Genomic DNA, 9,885 nt, shown 5'->3' with positions numbered 1-9,885 from the left:
TCTCAGCCATTCGCCATGTGTCATGCTCTGGGCGCACCTTCCGGATTTTTTTTTCTATTTTTTCGCACGCGTTTTCGGCTTTTTAAATGGTTATTTATTTATTTTTTGATGTTTTGGTTTTCCACCGGTCTTTCCTAGCTTTTCAACAAAAAAAAAAATTCGAAAAAAAATTGCGCAAAAAAATGCATTTTTTCGTGAGAGTCACGGTTTTGTTTTCTCGAGAGGCACGATTGTGCTTTCGCGAGAGGCATGGCCGTGCCTCTTGAAAACGAAAAAACGCGTTTTTTTTCTTTCGCAAGAGGCACGGGTGTGCTTTCGCGGAGTCACGGTTGTGCCTCTTGGAAACGAAAAAAAAGCATGTTTTCTATTTTTTTTCTTCCACGAGAGGCACGGTTTTGCTTCCTCGAGAGGCACACGGTTGTGCTTTCGCGAGAGTCACAGCCATGCCTCCCTCGGAAACGAAAAAAAAATATGTTTTCTGTGTTTTTTTCTTTCGCAAGAGGCGCGGTTGTAATTTCATCAGAGGCACGGGCGTGCCTCTTTCAGAAAGGAAAAAAACCTGTGCTCCCGGTTCGATTTTTTCGTCCGGTTTTTTCATGAAAAAAAGTTCGTCAAAACTTATCAACATGGGATCTAGTTTTGAAGATCTCGACGCGAGGAATCCAACGACGAAAGCGTTTCAAGATTTGGACGGATGGTTTAAGAGATAAAACGTTTTGAATAAACGGATCTATGAAAAAAAGGAAAAACTCCAACATTGTGATAAGTGGCGCACATGCAGCATGCCACTTGTCGCAACCTGGGGAAGTTGGAGTGATCTCCGCAAAGAGTACTCCTTAACCAGTGATTTCGTCGTTGTCATGTTAGCAAAGTTGTAGGCCAATGTGTCCTTTTCTTTGAGAGCTCCTATGCGCCGCTCGATGCGGCGAATTGTCAAGCGGATGCACATGCGCGTCTCCAGCTGGGCCGACCATTAGTGCAATGCAGTGAAAAAATCCAAAAAAACTGCTCGAGGGAGGGATCAAACCAGGGACCTCCTTCGATGTGCGCACGAGCCTAGCCAACGGGATAGATAAGCTTTCTTGGTTTATTAAAGCGGGCGAAGCTAAAAGGTAATGTAGATCCGAACATTTTGTCAAATTCCGAATGCGAACATTATTTTGAAAAGGTATTTTTGAAAAAGCGAACACTTCTCAAACTTTAGAAGAAAAACTAAAAACCTTGAACTTTTTTTGAATATGTGAACAAAGTTTTGATAAAATGAACACTTCTTAAATTTCGGATCATTTTTTTGAATTTAGAGAACAAAATTTTGGAATTGAGAACAATATTTGAACATGAACATTTTTTAAAGCATGAACATTTTTTGAAGCTTGAGAACAAATTTTGAAACGGAGAACAATTTTGGAAGTGTGGACAATTTTTTAAAGCATGAACATTTTTTGAATCTTGGAAACAAATTTTGAAATGAAGAACAAATTTGGATGCGCGAACAATTTCTTGAAGCACGGACATTTTTTGAATAATGAGAACAAATTTTGAAACGGCACAAATTTGAAAAAACCCCAACAAATTTGGAAGCATGAACAATTTTTGAAAATGTGAACAAAAAATTGAAAATCTGGTACATTATATGAATTTTGAAAGTTTTGAACTTTCTTGTGTAACGAGAACAATTTTTGAATTTTGAGAACATTTTCCTTGAAAACTAAAAATTTATGGAAACAGAAACAAAATTTGAATATTTTGAAAAAAAGAGGACAAAAGAAAAAGAAAATTTGGAAATCAAGTACATTTGTCGAAATCCCTGAATTTTTTTTCTAACACGAACATATTTTGAAATCATGAACAAAATTTTGAAAGAACAACAAATTTTGAAACATGAACAATTACTGAATTTGTGAACAAATTTAGAAATCAAGAGAATTTTTTGAAATTCCTGGACATTTTTGGAAACACGGACATTTTTTAAAAAATATGAATAAAATTTTGAACACATGAACATTTTTTGAAATTTGGAACATATATTTGAAAATGTCTAACAAAAGAAACAGGAAAAAACATAAATAAAAGAAAAAAGAGAAACCAAAAAGAAAAGGAAACAAGAACAGAAAAAGAAAAAATAGAAACAGAGAGAAAAATAAAAAATATAAAGGTAAAATAGATTGGCCAGTCGAGGAACATTCTAGAAAGGTTCCCAAAACCAAAAAAACCGCTGGGAAACTTCTAGAAGATTCCCAAAACCGAAACCTTCTATGTACTATAGATGGGCCTGCCCAAATCGTGATCGCTCGACAATTTGCCGCAGAGAGCGGCAAATAGGGTTTTCCCTTTGCTTTTGTTGTGAAAAATTACACACTCGGAGAGTAAAAAAAAAGCATGATTTAGTTGTGAAATAGTGGAGATTTTAATGTCGTGACTTGATTCAGTTTTTTTTGTCACGACCAAGTTGCATGTATTCCCCGTTTTACTTTTTTTCTTATTTGTTTAAATTATGAACTATTCTAAATTCGTGATTTTTTGTTTCTATTTATCTTCTCTATTTCCTCCTTTGCAGTTCTTCTTTTTCCTTTTTTCCTTATTTATTTACTTGTTTTAAATTCTTGTATTGTTTTCACTCCGTCATCTGTTCGCTTTAAATGTCGTGAAAATCTTGATCGGGTTGTTTTGTCGCGAGCGTCCCGTGTCGCGCCATATATCTGGTGTCTACTTGCCAGCCTGCTTGCGCGTGCGTCTTTTGTTTTGCCGTTTTCGCGACGCGATCTGAGGGTCCCATTTCAGATTGGTTTTGCTAATTCTCATCTAGATAAGAGTTAACAATGTCTCGTCTAACTCACATTCTGTTAGATATAGGTGCTTTTTGAATTGTGCTCGTTGTCGTTGTGTTGTGTTTTTTGTTCGTCCTTCGTGAAGCAGCAAGGCCTGATATGACTATTTTTTAGTTGGCCGTTTTTATATTTTGTGCATTGAGTTTATTTTGTGGGTTGTATTTTTAGGAGCTCTGGTCGACCACGCCCTGTGGTCAAGTGGTGGACCCCGGCAGACAAAGAGAGGAAGCGTCAGTCTACATTTTATGGGCATGTGTCCTTTTATTCCCATATTTTGTTTATTTTGGTTTGACAGTGTAGTTCGCGGAGAGCGTAACTAGATTTTTCTTTCGGATTTGCAGCAAATCTCATCTAGATAGATTTAGTGATGCCTCATTTAATTATAACCGTTGATTTGTTTGCTTTAGTGTTCACACAAACTCGATCATGCATGCCTATGTCAGCTTGTTCTTTTTTGTCGCATTTCCTCATGTCCCATTTGTTCCTTGTTGGACTGTTCTCGCGTTTCTTTTCACATGGACTCATATATGTTGTCGTTTCGGATATGTGAGGTCGCTTTCCTTTTTGTATATTCTCGACTTGTGCTTTTTGTGTCCTGGTGGAAATTTTATAGTCTACCCTTGACTAGCAAATAGGCTCGTAGTTGTCCCAGTTATAAGTTTGCCATCGACTAGCAACTGGGCATGTGTATTGTTTTTCATCCCAGTTACATGTCCACGCTCGACTTGCAATTGGGCTCGTAGTTTTGTTATTGTCCCAGTTGCAAGTCAACCATTGCACGCAGCTGGGCTCGTATTTAGTAGTTGTCCTAGTTGCAAGTCTACCCTTGACTATCAATTGGGCTGGTAATTATCCGAGTTGCAAGACCACCCTCGACTCGCAACTGAAGCATGTGTCTTTGTTTTCATCCCAGTTGCAAGTCCATCCTTGACTCACAATTGAGAATATTATTTCTTTCATCCCAGTTGTAAGTTGACTCTTGACTCGCAAATGGGCTCATAATTTTGTGGTTGTCCTAGTTACAAGTCCATGTCCTAGTTGCAAGTTCATCCTTGACTCGCAAATGGGCTCGTAGTTGTCCCAGTTGCAAGTACACCCCAACTCACAAATGTGCTCGTAGTTGTCTCGGTTGCAAGTCCACTCATGGCTAGCAATTGAGCATGTGTTTTGTTGTCATCCCAGTTGCAAGTCCACATCGCCCCGCAACTGGGATTGTAGTTTGTTATTGTTTTTTTTGCGAGTCCACCCTCGACTGGCAAATGCTATCGTAGTTTTGTGTAGTTATCCCAGCTACAAGTCTGCCCTTGACTGGAAACTAAGTTCGTAATTTATTTCATCCTAGTTGCATGTCCACACTTGACTCATAACTGGACTCATAGTTTCGTAGTTGTCTTAGTTGCAATTCCACCCTGGACTCACAACTAGGCCCATAGTTTTGTTTCTGTCCCAATTGCAAGTCCACCATATGACTCGTAATTGAGCCCATAGTTTGTTTTCATCCAAGTTGCAAGTCCACCCTTGGCTCGCAACTGGTATCGTAGTTTTATGTAGTTATCTCAACTGCAAGTCCACCCTCGACTCACAACTAAGCCCATAATTTGTTTTTCATCTAGGTTGCAAGTCCACCCTCAACTCGCAACTGGGATTATAGTTTGTTTTTCATCCCAGTTGCAAGTCCATCCTTGACTCGCTACTAAGCTCATAGTTGTCCTAGTTGCAAGTCCACACTCGACTCGCAGCTGGTCTCATAGTTTTGTTTAGTTGTCCCAATTGTAAGTCCACCCTCAACTCGCAACTGGGTCCATAGTTTAGTTGCAAGTCCATCCTTGATACACAACTGGGGCTGGCCAATCTTTTTGTCCCGGTTGCAGGTGCACCCTTGATATGCAACTGGGGGAAGGGTCCATTTGTCCCAGTTGCAAGTCCACTCTCGATGCGCGTCTGAGGTCCCGACCCATTTTTTTCGAGTTGCAAGTCCATCCTCCACACGCAATTGGAGCTATTTTTATCCTAGTTGCAAGTCCACCCTCGACACACAACTATGGTGGGGGCGACCCCTTTTTGTCTCACTTGCAGGTCCACCCTTGATATGCAACTGGGTCGACCGGCAATTTTTCGTCCTAGTTGCAAATCCATCCTTGACATGCAACTAGAGGCACGACTTATTGTCCGAGTTGCAACTCTGCCCTCAACACACAATTGAGGGGACGACCCATTTTTCCTAGTTGCAAGTCCATCCTTGACACGCAATTGGACCCGACCCCTTTTTGTCCTAGTTACAGGTCCACCCTCGACACACAACGGGGGGTGGACCGAATCCCTTTTTATATCAGTTGCAACTCCACCCTCGATACACAACTGGGAGGGAGGCAACCCATTTTGTCCCCAGTTGCAACTTCACCCCCATCATGCAATTGGAGGGCCTGCCTTTTTTTATCGCAGTTGCAAGTGTACCCCCGACACTTAACTGGCCCCAACTCATTTTATTCCCCATCGCAAGCCCACCATTGACATGCAACTTGGGGCGCGATCAATTTTGTTCCCGTTGCCTAGTTGCAAATCCAACTACACCCCAAAATGCAAGTGGGCCCCACCTTTTTTGTCCCAATTGGAAGTCCACCCTTGATGTGCAATTGGGGGTTGACCAATTTTGCCCCAGTTACAACTCTACCCTCGATACGCAACTGGGCCCCGATCTATTTCTGTCCCAGTTGCAAGTCCACCGTCGACACACAACTGAGCCTAGCCCATTCTTTTATTCCCAGTTGAAGTCCACACTCGAGAAACAACTCCATCCCCACAATGAGACTGCAATTAGAGGTGGGGGAGGGTTACGCCAGTTACTTCTCCATCTTTAAAAAAATATTCATGGTTTTTTGTTTTCAATTTTTTTTACAAGAAAACATGGACATTTTCTTAAAATCATGAACCTTTTAAAAATCATGATGTTTCAAATTTTGTTTTAATTTCATTTTAACATTTGCATACATGTTTAACATTTTTAAAAATACATGATTACCATTTTTCAAATATTGTTTTAGATATAGTCTTTCTAAATACATGTTGTACATTTTATGTATATATCTGGAAAAACAATTATACACATTGAATATTTTTCAAATGCACGATTAACATTTGTCCTAATATATGTTTTGAACAATTTTTCCATTATGTGTATAACATTTTTCTCAAATACACATTGAACATTTGCTTGAATGATACAAAACATTTTTTATATTATGCAAACAGTTTTTAGATTATAAACATATTTTTAAATGACACAAACATATTCTTTTGTAAATGCCACGTACATTCTTTTGAGTGGTAAGAAACATTTTTTTCTGAATTATGTGGACATTTTTATGTTGTATAACATTTTTTTATGCACGTGAGCAGTTTTTAAATGTCATGATTTTTTTTCGGGAATATTATCAACATTTATTTTAAAGGGGTAATTGATTTTATGCCCCTAGTTGGGTCACACTCGGCAGGTTTACCCCTAGTTTTTGGAAACACTTGTTCCTGCCCAAACCACTTTGCTCCTCTTATGCTTTTGCCCTTTGACCGTTTGACCATCACTTTGAAAACTTCATAAAAAATTCAGACTAACTCAGAAAAATCTAAATAAGATATCAAAATGTTCAGAAAAGCATCACCTATATGTGCATGTCATTTGCATTCATGAAAAAACTGTTGGCCGGTCCCCATCTCAGTTTTAGCTCATATGATCCTAGCATGAATAGTAAAATCTAAATAAATTCTAAAAAAGTTTGGAGGCAAACTTTGACCAATGTTTTGAGTGCTTGCCATGTTTCATAAGGGAATGACATTCGTGCAAGTCGTGGCAAAAAAAAACAAAAATCAATGCTCAAAATTTCATTATTTTTTGTCACGACTTCCACGAATGTCATTCCCTTATGAAACTTGGCAAGCACTCAAAACATTGGTCAAAATTTTCCACCAAATTGTTTTAGAATTTTTTTTAGATTTTACTATTCATGCTAAGATCGTATGAGCTAAAACTGAGATGGGGACTGGACAACACTTTTTTCATGAATGCAAATGACATGCACATATAGGTGATGCTTTTCTGAATATTTTGATATCTTATTTGAATTTTTCTGAGTTAGTATGATTTTTTTATGAAGTTTTCAAAGTGATGGTCAAATGGTCAAAGGGCAAAAGTATAAGAGGAGCAAAGTGGTTTGGGCAGGAACAAGTGTTTTCGAAAACTAGGGTGTAAATCTGCCGAGTGGGACACAACTAAGGGCACCAAATTAATTATCTCTATTTTAAATTATGCTAACAAATTTTTTACATTGCATTAAATTTTCAAATTCACAATGAACATTTTTAAAACATGTGGACACTTTTCTAAAATTTACATGAACATATAAAAATGCAAGGTTTTCATGCATCTCTAAATTATACACGAATATATGGTTTACTAGATGATGCTCCGCGCGTTGCTGCAGGACTGTATGCTAAAATTAATTATCTTGAGCATTATTATATGCTTCATCGCAATAAAAACATCCATTGGAATTTTGAGTCAATAAAGAGACAATGTGCACACAAAAATACTTCTTTTTTATAGAAGATGTGTATTCGAGAAGGTTGGGGAAGTAATGGTAAAAGTATTTGACATGTTTATTGAGTTAAGTTTTATTGATTAAGCATCCAAATATTGTTACTATCAGTGAGAAAAATAGTAGTGTTGTAGAAGTTGTAAATGTATTACTATTCCACAAATCTTTATCCAACAATCTGGAAGCACCAGATAAAATTCCTAAAGCAGGGTCTCCCTAGAGGAAGTATTATTTGAACTTGTGAAGGCCACCCGATGTGGCTGATATACCGATATACCCTAACTCCAATTATCAATCTATCTACACCTACAAATGCCAAAAAACTTTCTGGAAAAAAGTGTCAATTAGTCAACAGTACTACAACATAGCTACTCTAGGTGCAAACACGAACTGTAGCCTGAAATTCTAAACAAAATACAGTTTTATTTTCTTAGTCATCCTGCATCATACATCCTTGCGTATACAAATTCATACAAAGAGGAACTGAATATGAGCATATCAACACTACAAAAAAAAGACACATCCGTGACATTTTGGGCCAAACGAAAAAAAATTCTGTCATACATATGACACTTCTATGACGATAATTGTGACAAAACCCGGTATCATCATAGATGTGGTGGGCTCCTACTTCTATGACAAAAAATCATGACAGAAAATGGGCTTTCTGGGCTTTCTGTCTTGGGCGGGCCAGAGACGCAGTTGCATGACATTCTTTGGGCCGTCCATGACGGAAAAAATCAGGGTAGAAGCGACGGGGGGGGGGGGATTTCAGGGAGTTGCCTGTTACGGTGGGAGGTCGGGGGCCGAACGATGCGCGTTTCTCTTGTACACGTACGCGCGTGTGTGCGAGGCGTTGGCTCTAACTGAACCCGAGCGAGGCGTTGGGCTCTAACTGAACCCGAGCAATTGCACTGCAGGCTACGCGTTACTGAACTCGAGCGATCGATCGATGGCTGTTAACTGAACCCGATTGAGCGATTCCTTTGCTACTGCTGCTAACTGAAGCCGATCGATTGGATGAACAGTGAGTGTTGTGGGGTTTTTTTGGATGAACAGTGAGCGGTGGCATTGCCTCTGGATGAACAGGACCCCATGGTGTGGAGGGCTGGATGAACAGTAGATGGTGGAGGGGTGCCCGTGAAGGGGTGGTTGAATAGGACTCCGTGGTGTGGAGGGCTGGATGAACAGTAAACGGTGGAGGGGTGGTTAAATAGTAGCCGGTGGAGTAGCGCGCGGTGGAGGCCGGATGAACAGGAGCCTGTGGAGGCTGGAGGAGGTCGACGGTGGAGATGAACAATATCTCGTGGAGTCCCGTTTTGCGGTACGCCACACCCCTCCCGATGAACAGGATCCCCGTTTCAACTGCAGCGCTCCAACACAAGCCCGTTTCGTCTCTTTTGCGGTACGCCACACCCCTCCCGATCAACAGGACTACCGTTTCGACCTTAGGAGGTCTGTTTCGTCCGTTTTGCGGTACGCCACACCCCTCCTGATCAACAGGACCCCCGTTTCGACCGTAGGAGGTCCGTTTCCTCCATTTTGCGGTACGCCAGACCCCTCACGATCAACAGGACCCCGTTCCGAACATAGGAGGCCCGTTTCCTCCGTTTTGCGGTACGCCAGGCCTCATTTCCATCGCCTGTTCCGTCCAAGCCCTCCCGATGAACACGACCACGCATTCCGTTCTGACCCAGCTGGTTGGCTCCCACGCGTTCCGTTGCCTCCCCATGAACACGACGCATTCCGTTGCCTCCCCATGAACACGACGCATTCCGTTGCCTCCCCATAAACACGACGCATTCCGTTGCCTCCCTATGAACACGAGCCCTGACTGTACATATGCGCGAGTAGGCGTTCGAGACCCTGCCCGTATGTACGTACGTGGCCGTATTTTCTTTCTTGCACCCTGGCCGTTGTACGTACGTGTACATGCTACGTGCGCGCCTCTACTACGATACGTGCACGCCTATACATCCACCAGTATATATGTACGTACATGTTCGCGACCAGAATGACAACGCTACGTACGCTTCGACTAGGTGGGTCCCGACTGTCAGGCACTTCCTTGCCTGCGAAGATGTAGCTGGTGGGTCTCAGCAGTCAGGAGGGCGAATCGTTTTTTTTTTGCCCGGACGCACTTCCTTGCGTGCGAAGATGTAGCTGGTGGGTTCTAGCAGTCAGGGGGGCGAATCGTTTTTTTGCCCGGACGCACTTCCTTGCGTGCGAAGATGTAGTTGGTGGGTCCCAGCAGTCAGGGGGTGAATCGTTTTTTTCGCGAAATACGGTGGCTCGTCCGGTGGGTCCCTGCTGTCAGGTGGAGGAATCATTATTTTCCGCGTAATAAGGAGGCACTTCCTTGTTGCGGCCGTGGACCCAGCTGTCAGCCTCTCCACGTACAGTCCACGTCCGATGGAAGTCGTTCCTTGACCACGTTGACCACGCCGCGCCGAGAGCACCAGGGCGGT

This window comes from Triticum aestivum, chromosome 5B (assembly GCF_018294505.1).
Source record: "Triticum aestivum cultivar Chinese Spring chromosome 5B, IWGSC CS RefSeq v2.1, whole genome shotgun sequence".
NCBI lineage: Eukaryota > Viridiplantae > Streptophyta > Magnoliopsida > Poales > Poaceae > Triticum > Triticum aestivum.
Note: the sequence above shows the minus strand (reverse complement) of the source record.